This window comes from Canis aureus, chromosome 37 (assembly GCF_053574225.1).
Source record: "Canis aureus isolate CA01 chromosome 37, VMU_Caureus_v.1.0, whole genome shotgun sequence".
NCBI lineage: Eukaryota > Metazoa > Chordata > Mammalia > Carnivora > Canidae > Canis > Canis aureus.
The window spans coordinates 2,768,183-2,790,331 of NC_135647.1; the positions used below are offsets into that span (position 1 = coordinate 2,768,183).

The 22,149-nt window shown below is 38.4% G+C and overlaps 1 protein-coding gene and 1 pseudogene across 6 annotated transcripts in view; both read left to right on the forward strand.

Annotated features, from left to right (window-relative positions):
- The window catches only part of SLC17A2 (solute carrier family 17 member 2), a 76,649-nt gene that overhangs the window by 27,865 nt on the left and 26,635 nt on the right, over window positions 1–22,149 (forward strand). For 5 of the 6 annotated variants that reach the window (XM_077886265.1, XM_077886263.1, XM_077886268.1 and 2 more), the window contains exons 2-4: window positions 19,012–19,300; window positions 20,152–20,363; window positions 21,800–22,028. The gene's annotated coding sequence lies outside the window, so the exon portion shown is untranslated. Of the gene's footprint in view, window positions 1–1,417; window positions 1,559–19,011; window positions 19,301–20,151; window positions 20,364–21,799; window positions 22,029–22,149 lie in introns of those variants that run through there. The other variant, XM_077886266.1, reaches the window with a different exon arrangement.
- On the forward strand, window positions 4,138–9,289 carry LOC144306391 (tubulin beta-3 chain pseudogene; annotated as a pseudogene).

A 22,149-nucleotide genomic window follows, 5' to 3' on the forward strand; every position in this document is an offset into this window, starting at 1 on the left:
TTCAAGAATATAGTGTAAAACTTAAACTTTTATCTAGTCTGCTTCTTATCCACCTTCAGTCTAGATAAAACGAATCAGACAAAACATTAACTTTTCTTCATCTCTCATCACTATATAGATTCCATTTCCTTCTATTCCCCAGCTCTTCTTTGGCAGCCCCCATGACCCATTTTTTTCTCTTGCCCCCGTTTCTTCTTTTCTAAGTCCCATTCTCTCAGGTTAGCCAAAGTCAGTTTGGCATAAATTAAGGGCAATTGCCCATTATTTTAAATGTTTTATTAATTTTTTTTGCCCATTTTTATTTACAAGATGTTTCTCTTTTAGCTATTACATGATAATCTGTTTCCAACACTTGACTATGTGCTTCTTAGAGACAAGGACTGCATCGTATTCATCCCTGCATTTGATACTCAGAGGACACTCTAATGTTAGTCATAATTTAGGTGGTCCTGCTTGTCTTTCCACAGCTCTAGGAATTATATCACTCAAATATGGCAGACATAATGGCTGAAATATATTCCATGCATCTTGTAGGGTCTGCTTAGATGCCTGTATTCTGAGACACCAGGTACCAACCTGGTAATCATCAGTTTGTTCTTATAGTTAAAAGTCTGTTTCTTGATTACTCTCTCTCTTTTTTATTATTTTGCTGGTCTGTTTTCTTTCTAAAATTCTACATATAAGTGAAGTCATATGGTATTTGTCTTTCTCTGGCTGACTTATTTTGCTTTGCCTAGCATTGTACTCTCTAGATCCATCCATGTCATTGCAAATGGCAAGATTTCATTCTTTTTACAACTGAATCATATTCCATTATAAATAGTATTCCATTATATATAATATTTCATTTCATGTAATATATGGACACTTGGTCTGCTTCTGTATTTTCGCTATTGTAAATAATACTGCAATAAGCATAGGGGTGCATGTATCTGTTTGAATTAGTGCTTTTGTATTTTTTGGGTGAATAATCAGTAGTGTAATTACTAGATCATAGTAATGAATTTGGATGTTTTCCTTCCCTTTCTATTTTTGGGAATAGTTTGAGAAGAATAGGCATTAAGTCTTCCCTAAATGTTTGGTAGAATTTGCCTGTGAAGCTGTCTGGTCCTGGGCTTTTGTTTTTTGGGAGTTCTCTCCTGTGACTTATCTGGGTCTAGTTCCTTTAAGAGATGGAAATTTTTGCCAACCAATTAAATTTCTTTGGTAGTATAAGGTGAATCAGCTGTTAAATTTCTTCTTAAGCCAACTTGATAATTTTTCTAAAAATGTGTTTATGTCACTAATTTTTAAATTGCCAGAACATTTTCATGTATTTTTTTAAATTAAAAAAAAAAAACCTATTTTTTATCTGTACTTATGACCCTTTTCCATTCCTATTATTAATTTGTGTTTACTCTCTTTTTTCCTTAGGAAGGCTTTTAAAGCACTTTAAAAAAAATTTACTATTTTAAGAGAAGGTTTTGATTCTGCAGTTTAACTCTATCTTAAAATTCTCCTGCCTCTATCATGAATAAACAAATAATAAATTAAAAAATCTAGTTCATTTACATTCAAAGTAAGTATTGATAGATATGTATTGATTGCCATTTTGTTACTTGTTTTGTGATTGTTTCTATAGATTTTCTTTGATGTTTTCCTCTCTTGCTATATTTCATGGTTTGTTGGCTTTCTTTAGTGATATTCTTGGATCTTTTCTCTTTATTCTTTGCATATCTTTCATGGTTTTTGGTGTGTATATATAGGTTTTTGATTAGGTTTGTATATAACATCTTTTGTATATAGCAATCTATATTAAGTTGATGGTAGCTTAAGTTAAAACCCATTCTTTTCTGTCTCCTCCCATTTTAGGTGTGTGGTGTCATATTTTACATCCTTTTATTTTATCACTCCCTTGACTAATTTTTTACAGAAATACTTATTTTTACAGATTTTGTGTTTTTTACTTTTCATATTCTCCCTTATGGTCTTTTTTTTCCACTCAAAGAGTCCCCTTTTATATTTCGTGCAGGGCTGGTTTAGTGGTCATGACCTCCTTTAGTTTTCATTTGTCTGGGAAACTTTTCTTCCTCTTCTCTTCTTTCTCTTCTCTTCTTTTCTTTTCTTCACAGGCTCCACACCAAGCATGGAGTCCAATGTGGGGCTTGAATTCACAACCCTAAGATCAAGACCTGAGCTGAGATCAAGAGTAGGAGGCTTCCCCAGATTAGGGACGTTTTTACCTTTTATTTCTTCAAATAAAATTTCTGCCCCTTTTTCTCTTCTTCTGAGATCCCTACAATGCAAATGTTATTATGCTTGATATAGTCACTGACTTCCTTAAGACTATTCTCAATTTGCATAATTTTCTTTTCTCTCCTTTCTTCTTTTCTCCCTACTTTCCATTCCTCTGTCTTCCAGGTCATTAATTCATTCCTCTGCTTCATCTAGCCTGCTATTTTTTCTATTAAATATATTTTGAATTTCATTTGTTGTGTTCTTGATCTCTGATTGTTCTTTTTTTTATCTCTGTGTTAAGGGGTCTCACTGATGTCCTCTACTCTTTCTCAAGTCCAGTAAAGATCTTTATGATCATTAAACTATCACATATTACTTATGTCCATTTCACTTAAGTCTCTTATTGTGTGGTTTTGTGCTATCCTTTCATCTGGGAGCTATTTCTTTGTCTCCTCATTTTGTCTAACTCTTGTTGATTTCTGTGTGTTAGGATAATTAGCTGCATCTCTTGCTCTTAACAATAATAGCCTTATGAAGAAGAGGTCCTGTAGTGCCTTGCAGTGTAGTGTCCCCTGTTTCCTGTGGCTTCAGAGAGTGTCTCCTATATGTGTTGCATGTGGTCTGCTATTGAGTCTTGACCTCTTTTTCCTTCCATCCAGTTGTATCCAGAGGCTCTTTTTGCCTATTGTGGGCAATGTTAGGTCCCAAGCAGTGGTGTGGTACATTTTAACAAGGTGTGAGGAGGTCTCTTTGCAAAATGAGATCTGCCTCTGCTGCTGCAGGAACTGAGGTCTGACAAAACATGTGGGTCTGGAGATGTGGTGGACAGGGTTTGGGCCCGTCTTCTGGGGGAGGGAACCCTGCAGCCCTGGAAAGGCTGGATCTCTCCAAGCAAGGGTTAGGGGCTTGGTGCAAAGTAGGTAGTGAGTTTCAGCACAGTGCTGGTTCCCAGAGATGGCTGTTGCTTATGCTGGGAGGCAGGGGCAAGGGGAATGGCACCTGCCAGTTCCTTTGTCTCCGGAGGGGTCTCCCATGATCCTTGTCTTTCCCAGCCACACTCTGATATGAGGAAATCACTCTCCCTCTTTCCTGCCCACTCTGTTTTTCAAATTGTTGGTTCTAGCACTGTGTCTGCATGGGCTGTTTGTCGTGCTATTTCTTTAAGAGTGGAGACTCGGCTTTCTAACACCCTCCAGGCTCTCCCAGAACTGAGCCTGCCAATTTTTAAGATTCAAGGCGTCAAGTCCGCTGGATGTACGAACTCATGAAATTTGGCCCCTTTCTCTTTCAAAGGCGAACATTATGGGGATTTGTCCTCTCCATTAGTGGGATCCCCAGTGTGAAAGTCTGTTTTTTACCCTTCTCTGCATCACCAGGTTGCTCTCCACCAAGGATGTTCATGGTCCATTTTGCTTTGCCCTTCCTACCTCCTTCAGTGTGACTTTTCTTTGTTCTGCCAGTCTTGGGTCATTTTCTGGGTTATTTCCACTGCTGTGAGTGTTACCTTCTTGTATCCATGGGAGGAGGAGGAGAGTTTAGGATCCTCCAACTCTGCCATCTTTCCAGCCAACCAGAAATAACCTGTTTCTTGAAAGATTGCTGAATCTCTCCTGTGACTTATCTGGGTCTAGTTCCTTTAAGAGATGGAAATTTTTACCAACCAATTAAATTTCTTTGGTAGTATAAGGTGAATTAGCTGTTGAATTTCTTCTTAAGCCAACTTGATAATTTTTCTAAAAATGTGTTTATGTCACTAATTTTTAAATTGCCAGAACATTTTCATGTATTTTTTAAAATTTAAAAAAACCTATTTTTTATCTGTACTTATGACCCCTTTTCCATTCCTATTATTAATTTGTGTTTACTCTCTTTTTTCCTTAGGAAGGCTTTTAAAGCAGTTTTTTTTTTTTAAATTTTAAGAGAAGCAGGTTTTGATTCTGCAGTTTAACTCTCTTAAAATTCTTTGACATTGTTTTTTTAAATTTCTACCTTTGCCTTTATTTCCTTCTTCCAACTTTTTAAATTATTTTTCTAACTTAAGTTGACTGCTTCCTATTTTATAATAAGTGCATTTAAAACTATGAATTTTCACTTATGTACTGGATTAACGACTGTAGGTTTTGATGGATAGTGTTCTACAGAGAAATTTTCAAGAGTTTATTAATTTCCTTAGAATGTACCCTATTTTATGTCATCCTTTTGTCAAGCTTTTATTCTCACTTGCTTTTTCTACTTTTATTCCTGCTCTTATTGTTGGAGTACTACATTTTTTCTTAATTCTCATGGCTTGTTTTAAAAATTACTCTTGGTTTTACATTTCTCCAACAAATTCTTTTCTTTTTTTAAGATTTATTTATTTATTTATTTTAGAAAGAGCGAGAGTGAGTGCACATACAGGGGGAGGGGTAGAAGGAGAGGAAGAGGGAGAGAGGCAGACTCCCTGATGAGTGGGGAACCTGACTTGGAGCTCAGTTTCACAACCCTGAGATGATGACCTGAGTCAAAATCAAGAGTTAGGCTCTTAACCAATAGAGCCACTCAGGCACCCCTTTCCAACAAGTTCTAAGGTAAATATTAACTATTCTTTTCCAAAAGCAACAAAAATATTTTTAATTTTTATTTCAATTTGAACTACCCTGCCATCAGCTTTCTGAGTATTGTTATCTAGAATTTTCCAATTTTTAAACATCTGTGAAAATTACTATTGTTATTTTTTTTCTTTTAAGATGTACTTATTTTTATTTGAGAGAGAGAGAGAGAATGGAGGAAGGGGCAGAGGGAGAAGGAGAGAAAAATCCTCAAGCAGACTACTCACTGAGTGTGGAGCCTGATCCCAGGACCCTGAGATAATGACCTGAGCCAAAAGAAAGAGTCAGACACTTAACCAACTGGGCCATCCAGACACCTCATACTGTGATTATTTTTTTCACACTCAATACTTCATTTAGTTTAGCTATGGTTTTCAAATGAATTTGCTCACTTGTTGAATTTCCTCTTTCCTTCTCTGAATCAGTTTTATGGCTGATGCATATTCTTTAGTAGTTTCTTCACAAATGCCAGTGAGGAATAAACTCTTGGTTTTTCAAACTTTTTAAAAAAGATATTTTTTTATTTATTTGAGAGAGAAAGAGAGAGAGAGAGAGAGAGAAAGAGAGAGAGAAAGAAATCGCACATGATCTGGGTGAGAAGGGGAAGAAGCAGGCTCCCTGCTCAGGATCCCAGGATCCTAAGATCATGACCTGAGCTGAAGGCAGACATGTAACCTACTGAGCCACCCAGGTGCCCCTTTCATACTTGAATATATATTGACTTATCTTCCTTTTGAATGATAATTTATTATATATTGAATTCTATGTTATGAGTTCTTTACCTTAGGTATATAAAAGATATTTTCCTACTACCTTTTAGCATTTATTCTAGCTCTGCTACCAACTTGATTGCTACTTTTTTTCTGGTAATCTGTCATTTAAAAAAAGAACAGAGTGTCACCTGGTTGGCTTAGTCAGTGGGAAATGCAACACTTGATTTCAAGGTTGTGAGTTCAGGTCCCCTGTTGGGTGTAGAGATTGCTTAAGAATAAAATCTTCTGAGTGCCTAGGTAGATCAGTCAGTTAAGCATATGACTCTTGATTTTGTCTTAGGTAATGATCTCAGGGTCATGAGATTGAGGCATGGAGCCTGTTTAAGATTCTCTTTCTCCTGCTCCCTCTGCCTCTCCCCACCCCCGCTTATGCACACTCTTTCTAAAAAATAAATAAATAAAAATTAAAAAGGAACACCTGAATGGCTCAGTTAAGCGTCTGCTTTTGCCTCAGGTCATGATCCCAGAGCCCCAGGATTGAGCCCCACATTGGGCTCCCTGCACCATGGGGAGTCTGTTTCTCCTTCTGCTCCTCACCCTGCTTGTGCACACAAGCTCTTCTCTCTCACTCTGTCTCAAATAAATAATATCTTTAAAAAAATAAAATAAAAATAAAAAAATAAAATCTTAGAAAAAGAATAGAAATTAATTCTTAGAGTAATTTTAGAGTCACAGAAAATTTAAACCAAAGGCTCGGCACCTTCTTATTTACCTCCTGCCCCTGCACATCCATGTCTGCCTCATTATCAGCATCCCCCACCAGAACTATAAAGAGTAAAAAGTGAATCTCCTCTTTGCCCTACACCACTCTACTTTTCAACTTGCCAATTTTTACTCTTATTGTTATCAAGTTGGTGTGCATCCTTCCTGAACTCTGTCTACATACACACATACACACATGCACACACCGTGCAGCAGTGCATCTGTATCATAATACAAATGTGTATGTAAAATCACATGCATGATGGTTGGTTTTATGTGTCAACTTGGTGAGGTTATATGGTTCCTAATAATTCCATCAAACACCTATCTAGGTGTTGCTTTGAAGGTACTTTGAAGATGTGATTACATAATCAGTTGATTTAGGAAGGGGTATTATCCCAGATAAGAAAAAATTCTGTCTGGGGGCATGAGTTTCAGCTTGCAACTGACAGTTGTAGATTACTCCCTTCCTGATGCCCTGTGATTTTCCAGCTTGCCTAGCCAGCCTTGATAATTGCATAAGACAAGTTTTTGTGATCCATCTCTTATTTCATATTTCTTACTAATTCTGTTTCTCTGGTTGAGCCATGATTGACATATATGATTCTGCAACTTACTTTTTCACTAACAATATGTCTTAGAGACAGTGTTATGATTAACTGCTGAATCATAGCTCATAATATGAATGTACTATATCTCATCTAATCATCCTGTTACTGGTGAATATTTTGTTGTTTAGATTCAAATTTATATTTTCCTTTGCTACTTCGAAAATTTAATTTATCCACTTCTTGTATCCAGCATTGCTATAGTAAAATTTAATACCAATTGGATCCGTTCTTTGTAGATAATTATATTTCTTCTTTGAAAGCTTTTAAGATATTCTTTTTTTTTTCATCTCATAAGAACATGTTGGGGAGAAAAAAATTCCTTCTACTCTTCAAGGTTATTTGACTGGTTTCATAATTGAATTAACATATGATAGATTAATAGGAGAAAACAAATTTGATTACATATGTATGAGAGGGGCTGTAAGAATATGAGACATATCCACAGCCAGCCCCGACCCGCCCTCGCGTGTCCCACAGCCGCCCGCCACAAGCACCGAGCATGAGGGAGATCGTGCACATCCAGGCCAGCCAGTGCGGCAACCAGATCAGAGCCAAGTTCTGGGAGGTCATCAGCGATAAGCACGGTATAGACCCCAGTGGCAACTATGTGGGCAACTCAGACCTGCAGCTGGAACGCATCAGTGTCTACTACAAGGAGGCCTCTTCTCATAAGTATATGCCTCGGGCCATTCGGGTGGACCTTGAGCCTGGAACCTTGGACAGTGTCCGGTCTGGGGCCTTTGGGCATCTTTTCAGGCCTGACAACTTCATCTTTGGTCAGAGTGGGGATGGCAACAATTGGGGCAAAGGTCACTACACGGAGGGTGCAGAGCTGGTGGACTCAGTCCTGGACATGGTGCAGAAGGAGTGAGAATTGAGACTGCCTGCAGGGCTTCCAGCTGACCCACTCACTCGGCGGGGGCACAGGGCCCGGGATGGGCACACTGCTCATCAACAAGGTGCCCGAGGAGTACCCCGACCGCATCATGAACACCTTCAGTGTGATGCCTTTGCCCAAGGTGTCAGACACAGTGGTGGAGCCCTACAACGCCATGCTGTCCCCCCACCAGCTTTGTATGACAACTGCTTCCGCATTCTCAAGTGACCATGCCCACCTACGGTGACCTCAACCATCTGGTGTCGGCTGATGGCATATAAATCATCTCACTACTTCTCTTGGCTTCCCCGGACAACTCAATGCTGACCTGCTCAAGCTGGCCATGAATATGGTGCCCTTCCCCCGCCGGCACTTCTTCATGCCCAGCTTTGCCCCACTCACCGCGAGGGGCAGCCAGCATTACCGCGCACTCACAGTGCCCGAGCTCACTCAGCAGATGTTCGATGCCAAGAACATGATGGCTGCCTGTGACCCCCGCCATGGCCGCTACCTGACCGTGGCCACCGTCCTCCGTGGGCGCATGTCCATGAAGGAGGTGGACGAGCAGATAGATGCTGGCCATCCAGAGCAAGAACAGCAGCTACTTCATCAAGTGGATCCCCAACAAGGTGAAGGGAGCCGTGTGTGACATCCCACTCAGGGGGCTCAAGATGTCCTCCATCTTTATTGGCAACAGCACGGCCATCCAGGAGCTGTTCAAGCGCATCTCGGAGCAAATCACAGCCATGTTCCAGCACAAGGCCTTCCTGCACTGGTACATGGGTGAGGGCATGGACGAGATGGAGTTCACTGAGGCCGAGAGCAACACGAATGACCTGGTGCCCGAGTACCAGCAGTACCAGAATGCCACGGCTGATGAGGAGGGCGAGATGTATGAAGATGAGGAGTCTGAGGCTCAGGGCCCCAAGTGAAGCAGCTGGAGGGGCACAGCCAGGCTGTTGCTGTGGCCCAGAAGCCTGTCCCCCAGAGCCATGTCGCCATTGACACCGCCCCAAGACTTGCTCCCACCAGCTCTGGTCCACAGCACCCTAGGGCTCCCGACTGTTTGTCCTCCAGTATTTATGGCATCCCCACCCCATGTGAGTCCTGTTTTCCCACCATAGGGCAGCTCCATCGTGTCTGCTTTATTGTCAGCTCTAGGCCTGTTTTATGGCTTGTTTTGTTTTTTGTTTTTACTGGTGTTTATATTTTTTGGGGGGAATACTTAATAAATTTATTGCTGTCAGAAAAAAAAAGAATATGAGACATAAGGTCAAGCTGGGCAGTTCCTATTTATATGCCATCTTCAGCTAAGGAATGGGACAGGGACCTGGGGCTTCAAAGAAAGGAGGATGATTCACAGGACAATAAGGAAAAAAGATGCTTGGCAGTTAGATGTTTGCCCTGCCATACAGAACTGTCACTCAGATAAAAAAATTATTCCTAAAGGAGAAAAAATGAGTGGGAAATATCAGAAAGGGAGACAGAACATGAGAGACTCCTAACTCTGGGAACGAACAAGGGGTGGTGGAAAGGGAGGTGGGTGGGGGGTGGGGGTGACTGGGTGATGGGCACTGAGGGGGGCACTTGATGGGATGAGCACTGGGTGTTATGCTATATGTTGGCAAATTGAACTCCAATAATAATAAAAAAAAATTATTCCTGATAATAGTTGTCTTTCTGGGCTAGGTCTCTGTCTAAATTCTTTCAGGTAGTTAAGGGAGCAGTAAGATTTTTCCTGAGTTTTCTGGGTCTTGATTGTTTTCAGTTTAAAATAGTCCATGTGCCCAAATGACACATTTTGGGGAGACTTGTTTTGAACCTCTCTAATATCTATGGTTGTTTTTCATCCTGCTTAATTTTTAATAATCCCCTTAAATCTGGAGACTCACTTTTGATGTTTTCCTGTCATTACTTTTATTACTTTTTTTTCAGTCCTCTTTCTCTGGAACTCATATTTGATAGATGCAGGATTTTCTGGGACTTTCTCTCAAGCCTCAATTTTTTTTAAGATGTATTTATTTGAGAGACAGAGTAGGGGGAAGGGCAAAGGGATAGAGAGAGAGGGAGAGAATCTCAGGCAGATTGTGCTGAGCACTGGTGCCACATGTGGGCTCGTGACCTTGAGATCATGATCTGAGCTGAAACCAAGAGTCGAAATGACATTTCATTAGACCTTAAATGGGGCTGAGTTAAAAAAAAAAAAAATGGGGCTGAGTAGAGAAATAAGGCAGGAAAGGGATTTACCCAAAGAAAACAAAACACTAACTTAAAAGATACTTGCACCTCAAGGTTTTCTGCAGTGTTATTCACAAGAGCCAAGACACAGAAGCATCCCAAGTGCCCATGAACTGATGAATGGATAAACATGTGGTCTATACACAATGGAACATGACTCAGTCATCACAAAGAATGACATTTTGCCATTTGCAATGACATGGATGAACCTAGAGGGTATTACATTAAGTAAAATAAGTCAGAGAAAGACAAATACCATACGATTTCACTCCTATGTAGAATTTAAGAAATAAAATTTTATATTCCCCAAATGAATGAGACCATATAATGTTTGTCCTTCTCTGATGGACTTATTTCAATCAGCATAATACCCTCCAGTTCCATCCACATCTAAGCAAATAGTATTTGTCGTTTCTAATGGCTGAGTAATATTCCATTGGATACATAAACCACTTCTTTATCCATTCATCTTTCGATGGACACCAAGGCTCCTTCCACAGTTTGGCTATTGTGGACATTGCTGCTATAAATATTGGGGTGCGGGTGGCCCGGCATTTCATTGCATCTATATCTTTGGGGTAAATCCCCAGCAGTGCAATTGCTGGGTCGCAGGGCAGATCTATTTTTAACTCTTTGAGGAACCGCCACACAGTTTTCCAGAGTGGCTGCACCAGTTCACATTCCCACCAACAATGCAGGAGGGTTTCCCCTTTCTCCACATCCTCTCCAAAATTTGTCGTTTCCTGCCTTGTTAATTTCCCCCACTCTCACTGGTGTGAGGTGGTATCTCATTGTGGTTTTAATTTGTATTTCTCTGATGGCAATGGCATTTCTATACACTAACAATGAGACTGAAGAAAGAGAAATTAAGGAGTCAATCCCATTAACAACTGCACCCAAAAGCATAAGATACCTAGGAATAAACCTAACCAAAGAGGTAAAGGATCTCTACCCTCAAAACTACAGAACTCTTCTGAAAGAAATTGAGGAAGACACAAAGAGATGCAAAAATATTCCATGCTCATCAATCGGAACAATTAATATTGTGAAAATGTCAATGCTACCCAGGGCAATTTACACGTTTAATGCAATCCCTATCAAAATACCATGGACTTTCTTCAGAGAGCTAGAACAAATTATTTTAAGATTTCTGTGGAAACAGCAAAGACCCCAAATAGCCAGGGGAATCTTAAAAAAGAAAACCAGAGCTGGGAGCACCACAATGCCAGATTTCAGGTTGTACTACAAAGCTGTGGTCATCAAGACAGTGTGGTACTGGCACAAAAAACAGACACATAGATCAATGGAACAGAATAGAGAATCCAGAAGTGGACCCTCAACTTTATGGTCAACTAATATTCGACAAAGGAGGAAAGAATATCCACTGGAAAAAAGACAGTCTCTTCAATAAATGGTGCTGGGAAAATTGGACATCCACATGCAGAAGAATGAAACTAGACCACTCTCTTTCACCATACACAAAGATAAACTCAAAATGGATGAAAGATCTAAATGTGAGACAAGATTCCATCAAAATCCTAGAGAAGAACACAGGCAACACCCTTTTTGAACTCGGCCATAGTAACTTCTTGCAAGATACATCCACGAAGGTAAAAGAAACAAAAGCAAAAATGAACTATTGGGACTTCATCAAGATAAGAAGCTTTTGCACAGCAAAGGATACAGTCAACAAAACTCAAAGACAACCTACAGAATGGGAGAAGATATTTGCAAATGACATATCAGATAAAGGGCTAGTTTCCAAGATCTATAAAGAACTTATTAAACTCAACACCAAAGAAACAAACAATCCAATCATGAAATGGGCAAAAGACATGAACAGAAATCTCACAGAGGAAGACATAGACATGGCCAACACGCACATGAGAAAATGCTCTGCATCACTTGCCATCAGGGAAATACAAATCAAAACCACAATGAGATACCACCTCACACCAGTCAGAATGGGGAAAATTAACAAGGCAGGAAACAACAAATGTTGGAGAGGATGTGGAGAAAAGGGAACCCTCATACACTGTTGGTGGGAATGTGTACTGGTGCAGCCACTCTGGAAAACTGTGTGGAGGTTCCTCAAACAGTTAAAAATATACCTGCCCTACGACCCAGCAATTGCACTGTTGGGGATTTACCCCAAAGATACAAATGCAATGAAACGCCAGGACACCTGCACCCCGATGTTTAGAGCAGCAATGGCCACGATAGCCAAACTGTGGAAGGAGCCTCGGTGTCCAACGAAAGATGAATGGATAAAGAAGATGTGGTTTATGTATACAATGGAATATTACTCAGCTATTAGAAATGACAAATACCCACCATTTGCTTCAACGTGGATGGAACTGGAGGGTATTATGCTGAGTGAAGTAAGCCAGTCGGAGAAGGACAAACATTATATGTTCTCATTCATTTGGGGAATATAAATAATAGTGAAAGGGAATATAAGGGAAGGGGGAAGAAATATGTGGGAAATATCAGAAAGGGAGACAGAATGTAAAGACTGCTAACTCTGGGAAACGAACTAGGGGTGGTGGAAGGGGAGGAGGGCGGGGGGTGGGAGTGAATGGGTGACGGGCACTGGGGGTTATTCTGTATGTTAGTAAATTGAACACCAATAAAAAATAAATTAAAAAAAAAAAAAAGAAACACACCTGATGCAGTGAACATCAGACAGGAGGAAGCAGAGGAACAAATTAATGACCTAGAAGACAAAGTAATGGAAAGCAAGGAAGCTGAATAAGAGAGAGAAAGAAGAATTATGCAAAATGAGATTTGACCTAGGGAAATCAGTGACTCCATCAAATGTAGTAATATTCATATTATAAGAGTCCCAGTAAAAGAAGAGAGAGAGAAGGGGTAAGAAAATTTATTTGAAGCAAGAATAGCTGAAAACTTCTCTAATCTGGGGATGGCAACAGATACCAAGATCTAAGAGGCACAGAAAAAACTCCCATCAAAATCAACAAAAGCAGGCCCACATCAAAACACATTGTAATTAAATTTGCAAAATACACCAATCAAGAAAACAAAAGCAGGAAAACAAATCAGAAGCTTCCATGAGTAATCTCTTAAGGTTACTGGGAGTTTTTTCAACAGAAACTTTGTAAGCCAGAAGAGAGTGGCATGATATATTCAATGTGGTGGGAAAAATCTGCAGTCAAGAGTACTCTATCGAGCAAGCCTATTACCTAGAATAGAAGGACAGATAGAGTTTTCCAGACAAACAAAAACTAAAGGAGTTTGTGAAACTAGCCCCGCAAGAAATATTAAACACACACACACACACACACACACCAAAACCAAAGGCAAAACCACTAATAAACATGCAAAGAAGAGAACAAAATCCAAATATATCACTAAAGAAAATCAGCAAAACATCAAAGACCCAAAAAAGAATCAGAGAAAATTTCCAGAAACAACCACAAAACAAGTTGCAAAATGACACATACATATCTATCAATAATTGCTTTGGATGTAAATGGACTAAATGCTCCAATCAAAAGACATAGGATGTCAGAATGGATTAAAAAACAAGTCTATATTCTGCCTATAAGAGACTCCTTTTAGACTTAAAGATACCTGCAGATTGAAAGTGAGATGAAGAAACATTTATCGTGCCAATAGATGTCAAAAGAAAGAATAGCAATACTTATATCAGAGAAAATAGATTTCAAAACAAAGCTGTAACAAGAGATAAAGAAGGGCCTTATAACAAAGTGGACAAACAGGAGATCTATCAATTGTAAATATTTATGTACCTAACATGGGAGCACCCAGGTACATAAAACAATTAATGACAAACATAAAGAACTAGTTGGTAATAATACAAGAAAATTGTATGGCACTTTATTTTTATTTTATATGTATATTTTAATTGGAATTAGTTGCTTTTATTCCTAGTCACAAAAGTATCCATGAACACAGTGTACAATTTGGATATTTTAGGAAGGCATAGAAATCCCTAATTCAGTACTTTAACACCCCATTTATATAAATAGGCAGAAAGTTAACAAGGAAACAGTGGCTTTAAATGACACACTGGGCCATGGGCAATGGACTAAAGAGATATTCAGAATGTTCCATCCTTAAACAGCAGAATACAGATCTGGAATATTCTCTAGAATATATCATGTATTAGGCCACAAAACAGGCCTTAATAAGTACAAAAAGATTGAAGTCCTACCATGCACCTTTCCCGACCACAATACTATGAAACTAGAAGTCAACTACAAAAAACAGTCTGGAAAGACCACAAAAACATGGAGGTGAAATAACATCCATCTATCAATGAGTGGGCCAACCAGGAAATAAAAGAAGGAATTTCAAAACACATGGAAACAAGTGAAAATGAAAATTCAATTTTCCAAAACCTTTAAGATGCAGCCGAAGTGATTCTAAGACGGAAGTATATAGCAATGCAGGCCTACCTCAAGACACAAGAAAAATCTCAAACTACCTGACCTTACATGTAAAGCAGCTAGAAAAAGAACAACAGCTAGAAAAAGAACAACAAACGAAGCCTAAAGCCAGCAGAGGAAGAAAATAATAAAAATTAGAGCAAAAATAGGGGTGTCTGGGTGCCTGAGTTGGTTAAGCGGCCAACTCTTGATTTTGGCTCAGGTCATGTTCTCAGGGTCCTGGAGTTGAGCCCTGCTTCAGACTCCAACCTCAGCAAGGAATCTACTGGAGGATTCTCTCTCTCCCTTTTCCTTTGCCCGGTCCCCCCCACCTTCTATAAAAAATATTAGAGCAGAAATAAATGATATATAAACTATACAAAGATAAAAATAGAACAGATCAATGGTAGCTGGTTCTTTGAAAAGATTAATAAAATTGACAAGGCTCTAGCCATAGTTATCAAAAAGAAAAGGGAAAGACCCAATTAGAATCACAAATGACACAGGAGAAATACCAATAATGCAGAAATGCAAACAATTATAAGGGAATATTATGAAAAATATATGCCAACAAATTGGACAACCTAGAAGAAATGGATAAATTCCTAGAAACATATAAATTATGAAAACTGAAGCAGGAAGAAATTAGAGCAGACCAATAACCAGCAGACGACTTGAATCACTAATCCAAAAACTCAGAACAAACACAAGTCTAGGACCAGATGGATTCAGAGGCAAATTCTACCAAGCATTTAAAGAAAGAGTTAGTACACATTCTTTTCAATCCATTCCAAAATACAGAAAAGGAAGGAAAATTTCCAAATTCATGTTATGAAGCCAGCATTACCCTGATACCAAGACCAGATAGAGACACCACAAAGAGAATTACAGGCCAATATTCTAGTGTAAAAATCCTTAACAAAAATAGTAGCAAACTGAATCTAACAATACATTAAGAAAATCACCACCATGATCAAATGGGACTTATTCTGGGTTACATGGGTGATTCAATATCTGTAAATCAATCAGTGTAATACACCATCTTAATTAAAGAAAGGATAAGAATCATTATCATCTCAATAGATGTAGGAAAAGCATTTGATGAAATACAACATCCATTCATGATAAAAACCCTCCACAAAGTAGGTTTAGAGGGAACATACCTCAATAATAAAGGGAATATATGAAAAAAATGCACAAATAATATCATAAATGGGGAAAAACCAAGAGAAAAACTTCACGTCTGGTATTGTTGATGCTGGCTATTGCCTAGAATTTTAGTTAGGGCAAGCAAGCCAAAATGCTTACACTGGCTCACATGGACTCTCTTTGTGGCCTGAGCTTCCTCACAAGAGGAGGAGCTAAATTCCAAGAAAGCAGCCTGAGATACAGAACAAGGCAGAAGCCGTGTTGCCTTTTGTAGCCTAGCCTTGGAATACACACATCACATTGACCATATTCGGTTCGTTAGTAGCCAGTTACTAAGGTTAGCCCACAGTCTTTTTTTTTTTTTTTTAATGGAATATTTTAAAACCTATTGACACATTTAAAGAACAAAATTTTTAGTGTAATTTACCCACCGGCCATAATTTTCATTATTCCTTTCACATGAAAAATACACTCATCTCCTCCCAGTACCTCCCACAAATCTCAGTTATCATGGCATCGGGTTCAGGATGGAGTCCAAGATCTTGCCATCTTAATCAAGTGCAGTGGGGATAAGGTGCCAGGGTTCTGTAGTCCCTTGAGTGCAAGTCTTCTCAATAGGAATGAAGACTTGAGAATTAAAGAGACAGTTCTCTGCTACTGAAAACACAACATTCTGGTAACTTGCTAAAGACTCTTACATTCAGAAAGAAGATGGAAATCACACTAGTCCATAGCGGGTTTGAAATGCAGCCTAATGCATGCTATCAGTTCTTCAGTGAGGACTTAGTCTTAACCATGGAAATTTTTCTTCATGGCTCTTTGCTGTCTGTCCCCTCTGAGCTCTTGGTTCTGTCCTTAAGAAGTGACTTGTGTTTGCAGCTGTGTTTTCAGCCTGCTTCCTCCCTGTGGGACTTCTAAGACCCAAAGGCCTATTTTCAATCTGTGCTATCTCTTTTAGTCCAGACTCGCAAACAGTGTTTTTGATGCAGTAATTTTCTTAACTTTTTGAGTTTTTCTGTGACTATCAATGGATTTTATGTCAGTAGAAAAGCCACTCTCCCAGGTCTTTTTGAGATAAACTTTTCACCTGAGGTCTCCTGTGAAGCTCATACTCTTAAGATCCTTAAAGAAATTTGAGGCATACCTTAAGTCCTTCTGAGGTCTTAAAAAAACATTTTATAGTCTTGGCTTCATCCATAGGCCATGTTTTCCTGGATTTGTTCTTGACCCAGAATCCATTTCTTTATTTTAGCATTATTTGGCAATTCAGCATATGGAAAGGCCATAAATGTGGAAAAAATATTTGAACCCAGTTAGTCCTGGTTCTTTCATATTGAATAGACCTTCTTTAGTTTATTTTTCATATCAATTTTACTTTCAAGTGGTTTGTGGCATGAGTTCCTTTTCCTCTAGTGTCATTTTCTTCACTTACCTAGAACCCTTGCTGTCAGCCTCTTCAAGGGCCATCAGGTTTCCACTAACAGTCTCTTGGAAGCTCTTTTGGTTTTCATTCTTACTCTTCTCTACATCCTTTCAAGTTCCACCTATCTCTTGGTTCAAAGGAGGTTTAGGTTTAATTTTTTTTAATGGCAGCACCCTATTTTTAATATCAGTTATCTGTGCCAGTTGTTTATTGCTGCATAATAAACCACCTCAAAACCTAGTTGCTCAAAACAGCATTTATTTGGTTCACAAGTGTTTAGTTTAAGCAAAGCTGAATAAGGCCAACTCATTTCTTCTTCATTTGGTATCAGCTGAGATGACTGGAAGCTGGGGACTAGAACCATCTAAAACCATGTTCATACAAATGTTTGGCTGTTGAAGCTGGCTTTTGGCTAGGATGTTAGCTGGGTCAGTCTCAGCTGAAATGTCTACATGAAGACACACCAGGTGGCCTGGGCTTCCCCACAGCAGCTAGATTCTAAGGGTTAGTTTCCCTAGAAAAAGAATGTCGATGGAAGCTATATCACATTTTTTAACCTAGCCTTAAAAATCACACAGCAGTTCTGCTGAATTCTATTCACTGGAAACCAGTTACTAAGGTCCGCACATTTTAAGGGGAGGGATTATCATGGGCGAAGTATCAAAGAATTTATAAAACCGCCTCATCCACTCACCTTGTCTTATCAATCATATCCAGAAGAAAGAAGTTCTTCACAACTCAGCATCAGTGAAAATCTGTCAGGTTTTTGGTTGTTTTTGTTGCTTAGTATGTTCTCTTGTTTTGTGGGAAGTAACAGAGGATTATAAGATAACACTATTCAGTTAGGTATTCTTTATTTTTGTCCAAAAGTATATGATTCATCTCACTAAATTTTTATACTGAGAGGTGTGATTTCTTAACCCTGAGAATCATTTCTCCTGGGAGTGCAATTCAAATTAGTGTAAATCATTTGTAATTCAGAAAAGGGCTTGTGGCATTAGAATCAGTATTTATAGATTCGATAATTAGAGTCTTATTTTCAAAGGCTTCTCTTAGGAAGCATTTATTTTCTCAGACTTACATAAGTCAATATGATATTACTAAAACTTCTTAAAAATTAATGGAGTATTGGGACAACCAAGTGGCTCAGTGGTTTGAATATCTGTCTTTGGTTCAGGGCATGATCCTGGGGTCTTGGGATCGAGTCCTTCATCGGGCTCCCTGTGGAGCTTGTCCATCTGCCTGTATCTCTGCCTCTCTTTCTCTTTCTCTATGTCTCTCATGAATAAATAAATTTTAAAAAATTATGGCATGTTAGGATGGGGGAAAGGGTAAGAGACTTTCTTTTCTTTTTTAAAATTTTATTTAAATTAAATGTCTGTATAAGAGAGTTTCTACTAAGAGGTGACTTACAGGTATTTTATGGAGGAAATATCCGAAGCAGTCATAGAAAAATAAAAGCATAAAATGAAGTACAAATGTTGTGTGGCAAAGACAATGATAGCAGAAATCTATTTTAGTAACTCCTAGTGGTTTTAACTTTGTTCTTGATTTTCTAAGTTCTTCAAGGTTTCACATTTTAAGACTCTACTACAATATAGATTATATTTTATTGCAAGTGAGTTTATTTTAAAATGGGAGTCCCTGGCTGACTTACGCTTTAGAGCATGTGACTCTCTCTTTTTTTTTTTTTTTAAGATTTTATTTATTTGTTCATGGGAGGCACAGAGACACAGAGAGAGGCAGAGACACAGGCAGAGGGAGAAGCAGGCCCCATGCAGGGAGCTGATGTGGGACTTGATCATGGGTCTCCAGGATCACGCCCCAAGCTGACGGTGGCACTAAACCACTGAGCCACCAGGGCTGCCTGAGCATGTGACTCTTGATCTTGGCATTAAGAATTTGAGCCTACAGTTCAGTTCAGAGACTTAAAAATAAAATATTTAAAAATAATGTTGGTTATAGTTTTTAGTTAAACTATTTTCACTCCACTTCCAAACTGTATTGTTTTATTCATGCAGATTGATGATCTTACAGCAAAACTGGAAACTGAATCTTCAAGATGTCTACACCTGGATGCAAAAAATCAAGTTCTTCAACAAGAGTTATTATCTATGAAAGCAACAGAGAGGAAATGTGAAAAACTAGAAAAGAATAAAAAGAAGTTGGAACAAAAAGTAGTAAACCTCAGAAGTCATTTAGAAGTCAATGTGGTAGAACAGTCAAATAGAAAAGTCTAAACGGGAGATTGAAGAGAGAGCAAGATTGGTTATAGTAGAAAATTTAAAAGAAGTCAATCTATTTTTACAGGTTAATTTATTAATCTGTATGTGATATGCTTGCATTTATTTCACTACAAATTACACTTTGGTTATATGCATTGTGTATGTTGCCTCTGCTTCCTTTACAGCAATCTGTTTGGTAGATTTCTGGAGGCATTCGTTCCTTCCTGTAAAGATTTCTGTTTTCATCATTATTCTCACTAAATTGATCTCCTGAGAATCACTTTATTTTTAAGACCAGTTTGTAGGAATCAAGAGTATTAAGAGGAAAAGAAAAAAAATTGTGATTTAAAACTTTTACCGTGGAGTGTCTGGGTGGCTCAGTTGGTTAAGCAGCTGACTCTTGATCTCAGCTCAGGTCTTGGTCTCATGCTTGTGAAATCAAGCCCTGCACTGGGCTCCATATTCCATTCCTGGGTTATTCTTCTTTTTTTAAGATTCTATTTTTTTTTAATTTACTTGTTTATTTATTTATTGAGCATGAGCAGGGGGATTGGCAGAGGGAGAGAAAGAATCCTGGGCAGATTCCATACTGGGTGTGACACAGGGCTTGGCCTCAGGACCCCTGAGAACATGCTCTGAGAAGAAATCAAGAATCGGGTTATTCTTAGGTTGTACTATGCACTTTTTAAAATTTTTAATTGATTCTCTTGTTCTTTGAATTATCAGATCACACTACTACTAATATAAGAATGATTGAACTTTATTTTTATCATTCAGATTTAATTCAGGTGACATTGATGATAAATATTTTACACTTAACCTTTTTTTTTTTCTCAAATTCCTCTCTGAATCATTGACTCACAACTAAAGGAAAGAAATATACTATAATTTTCCAGGTTATAGCTGTTTTAAAACTGTGTTTTTAATTTGCTTTAGACACAAGCAGCATCTCAAGAAAACTTAGAACAGTTAAGAGAAAGTAATAATGCTTCAATAAGAGGTCAACTGGAACTAAGAATTAAAGAGCTAGAATCTGAAATATCCAAAATCAAAAATTCTCAAGAAGATAAAGCAGAATTGGAAAAATACAGGCAACTCTACGTAGGGGAATCAAAAATTCGAATGTCATTGACAAATAAACTGAGCAAGTAAGTTAAAACAGAATCATAGAAAATAGATTTAGCTTATTAATTTGTCTCTAAAGCATAATTTTTATGGAGATGGGTTTATGAGATGAGTAGGAAGTAAGGAAGTGAAAACCAGTTGAATAGTATAATTTTGGAAAATAATGTTTGTAAATAAACTTAACTTTATATGTTCATCCAGGACAGTTAGCCTCTTTCCTCCATTTTTGGGGGGTGGTGGTATATGACTTTATTTTTTCCCCTTAATATTCTCAGTTAATCTGGTCTCATCATCTTTACAAACTAATTGTTTAAAGCTTTATAATTTGGACAGCATATTATTATAAAATTGTTTGTCAGAATTACCCTAAATAGAAATATTAGTGAGTTTGTTTTTGGAAGATTACATCTTTAACCCAAAAGATCAAGTGCCAATACTGCACATCCTGGCAGATTGGTAAATTAACTTTCTTGATTGTATCTTTGGTATTATTACTAGAGAGCCTTGGGGTGCGGGGACTATCCTTTGTAGCTTTTCTAATTTATATAAAGGTGTACATGTGAAATACAGAAAGATTCACATATGGGTGAAAGGCAGTATAAATCCCAAAGTGGTGATACCTGGGTGGCTCAGAGGTTGGGTGTCTGCCTTTGGCTCAGGGCATGATCCTGGTCCAGGGATCAAGTCCCGCTTCGGGCTCCCTGCAGGGAGCCTGCTTCTCCCTCTGCCTGTGTCACTGCCTCTCTCTGTGTCTCATGAATAAATAAATAAAATGCTAAAAAATAAATAAATAAAAATAAATCTCAACGTAGCTAAAAAATAGCATCATGGTGGGCATGAGGGGGCGTGTGGAAGATAAAAAGAGCAGATTCTATCTCCAGGGCCTTGGTAACTGTTATCAGCTAATTGCCTCTGGAGCTGTTTCAGTCCTTTCTGATCACAGCTCTGTGATCTACCTGGCCCCTAGAGATGATTGGTCTGAGTTATTCCTTGGTGCCAAATACTCAATTTCTCTGAGGTAATGAGTGAAATGTACAAGAGTGGTGAAAGCACATCCTTGAAAATGTCTTTGAGGGATGTTATTTTTATGTCTCTAAACTGGTTTAATAAATATAAATATGTGTAATGGCATCCTCCAGAATCTTGTAGTTACATCCATTCCAGAAGGTAGCAAGTATTACCTGTCAGTCCATGTACATCATGGACAGCCATTTATTTCCCTCCCCTAATTTGAATTTCTTGTTAGTTAAGAATCCCTAGAATCATATATACTCCTTTGGAACAGTTTTAAACCTATGATTATATATAGTTGCTCTGCTCTGTCACATTTTCAGCATTAAAACACTGTTTAATGGCACATTCTGTTTACTATTATGGAAACTTTAAAAAATGCAGGTCATTTAGGAATGATTTGGAGAAAAATGAAATACTAAGCATTTGTGTTGTGTAATCTTCACAGGGCTAGTGAGAGGCTGGCAGATATCACTACCAAATATCTGGTGGAGAAACAGCAGAACAGACCTTTCCACAGCACTCTTACTATGAGACCCGTCTTGGAACTGCCTTATGTTGGAAATCTGACTAGTAGTTTACTGCTGGATAGAAATGTTACTCCAAGAGAAAATGTAGTGATTCCTACCTCAAGCTCATGCCCTTCAAATAACAGCATTGATACTTACTTGACCAAGGTCAGTTATATTATCTTTTCTTGAGTTTCAGATTTCTAATAAAATTTTTGTTTGTACTTTGGTGAAATTCTGAGTTAACTGAATAATGCTCACTAAGTAAAAGTGATACTTGTTTGTGCTA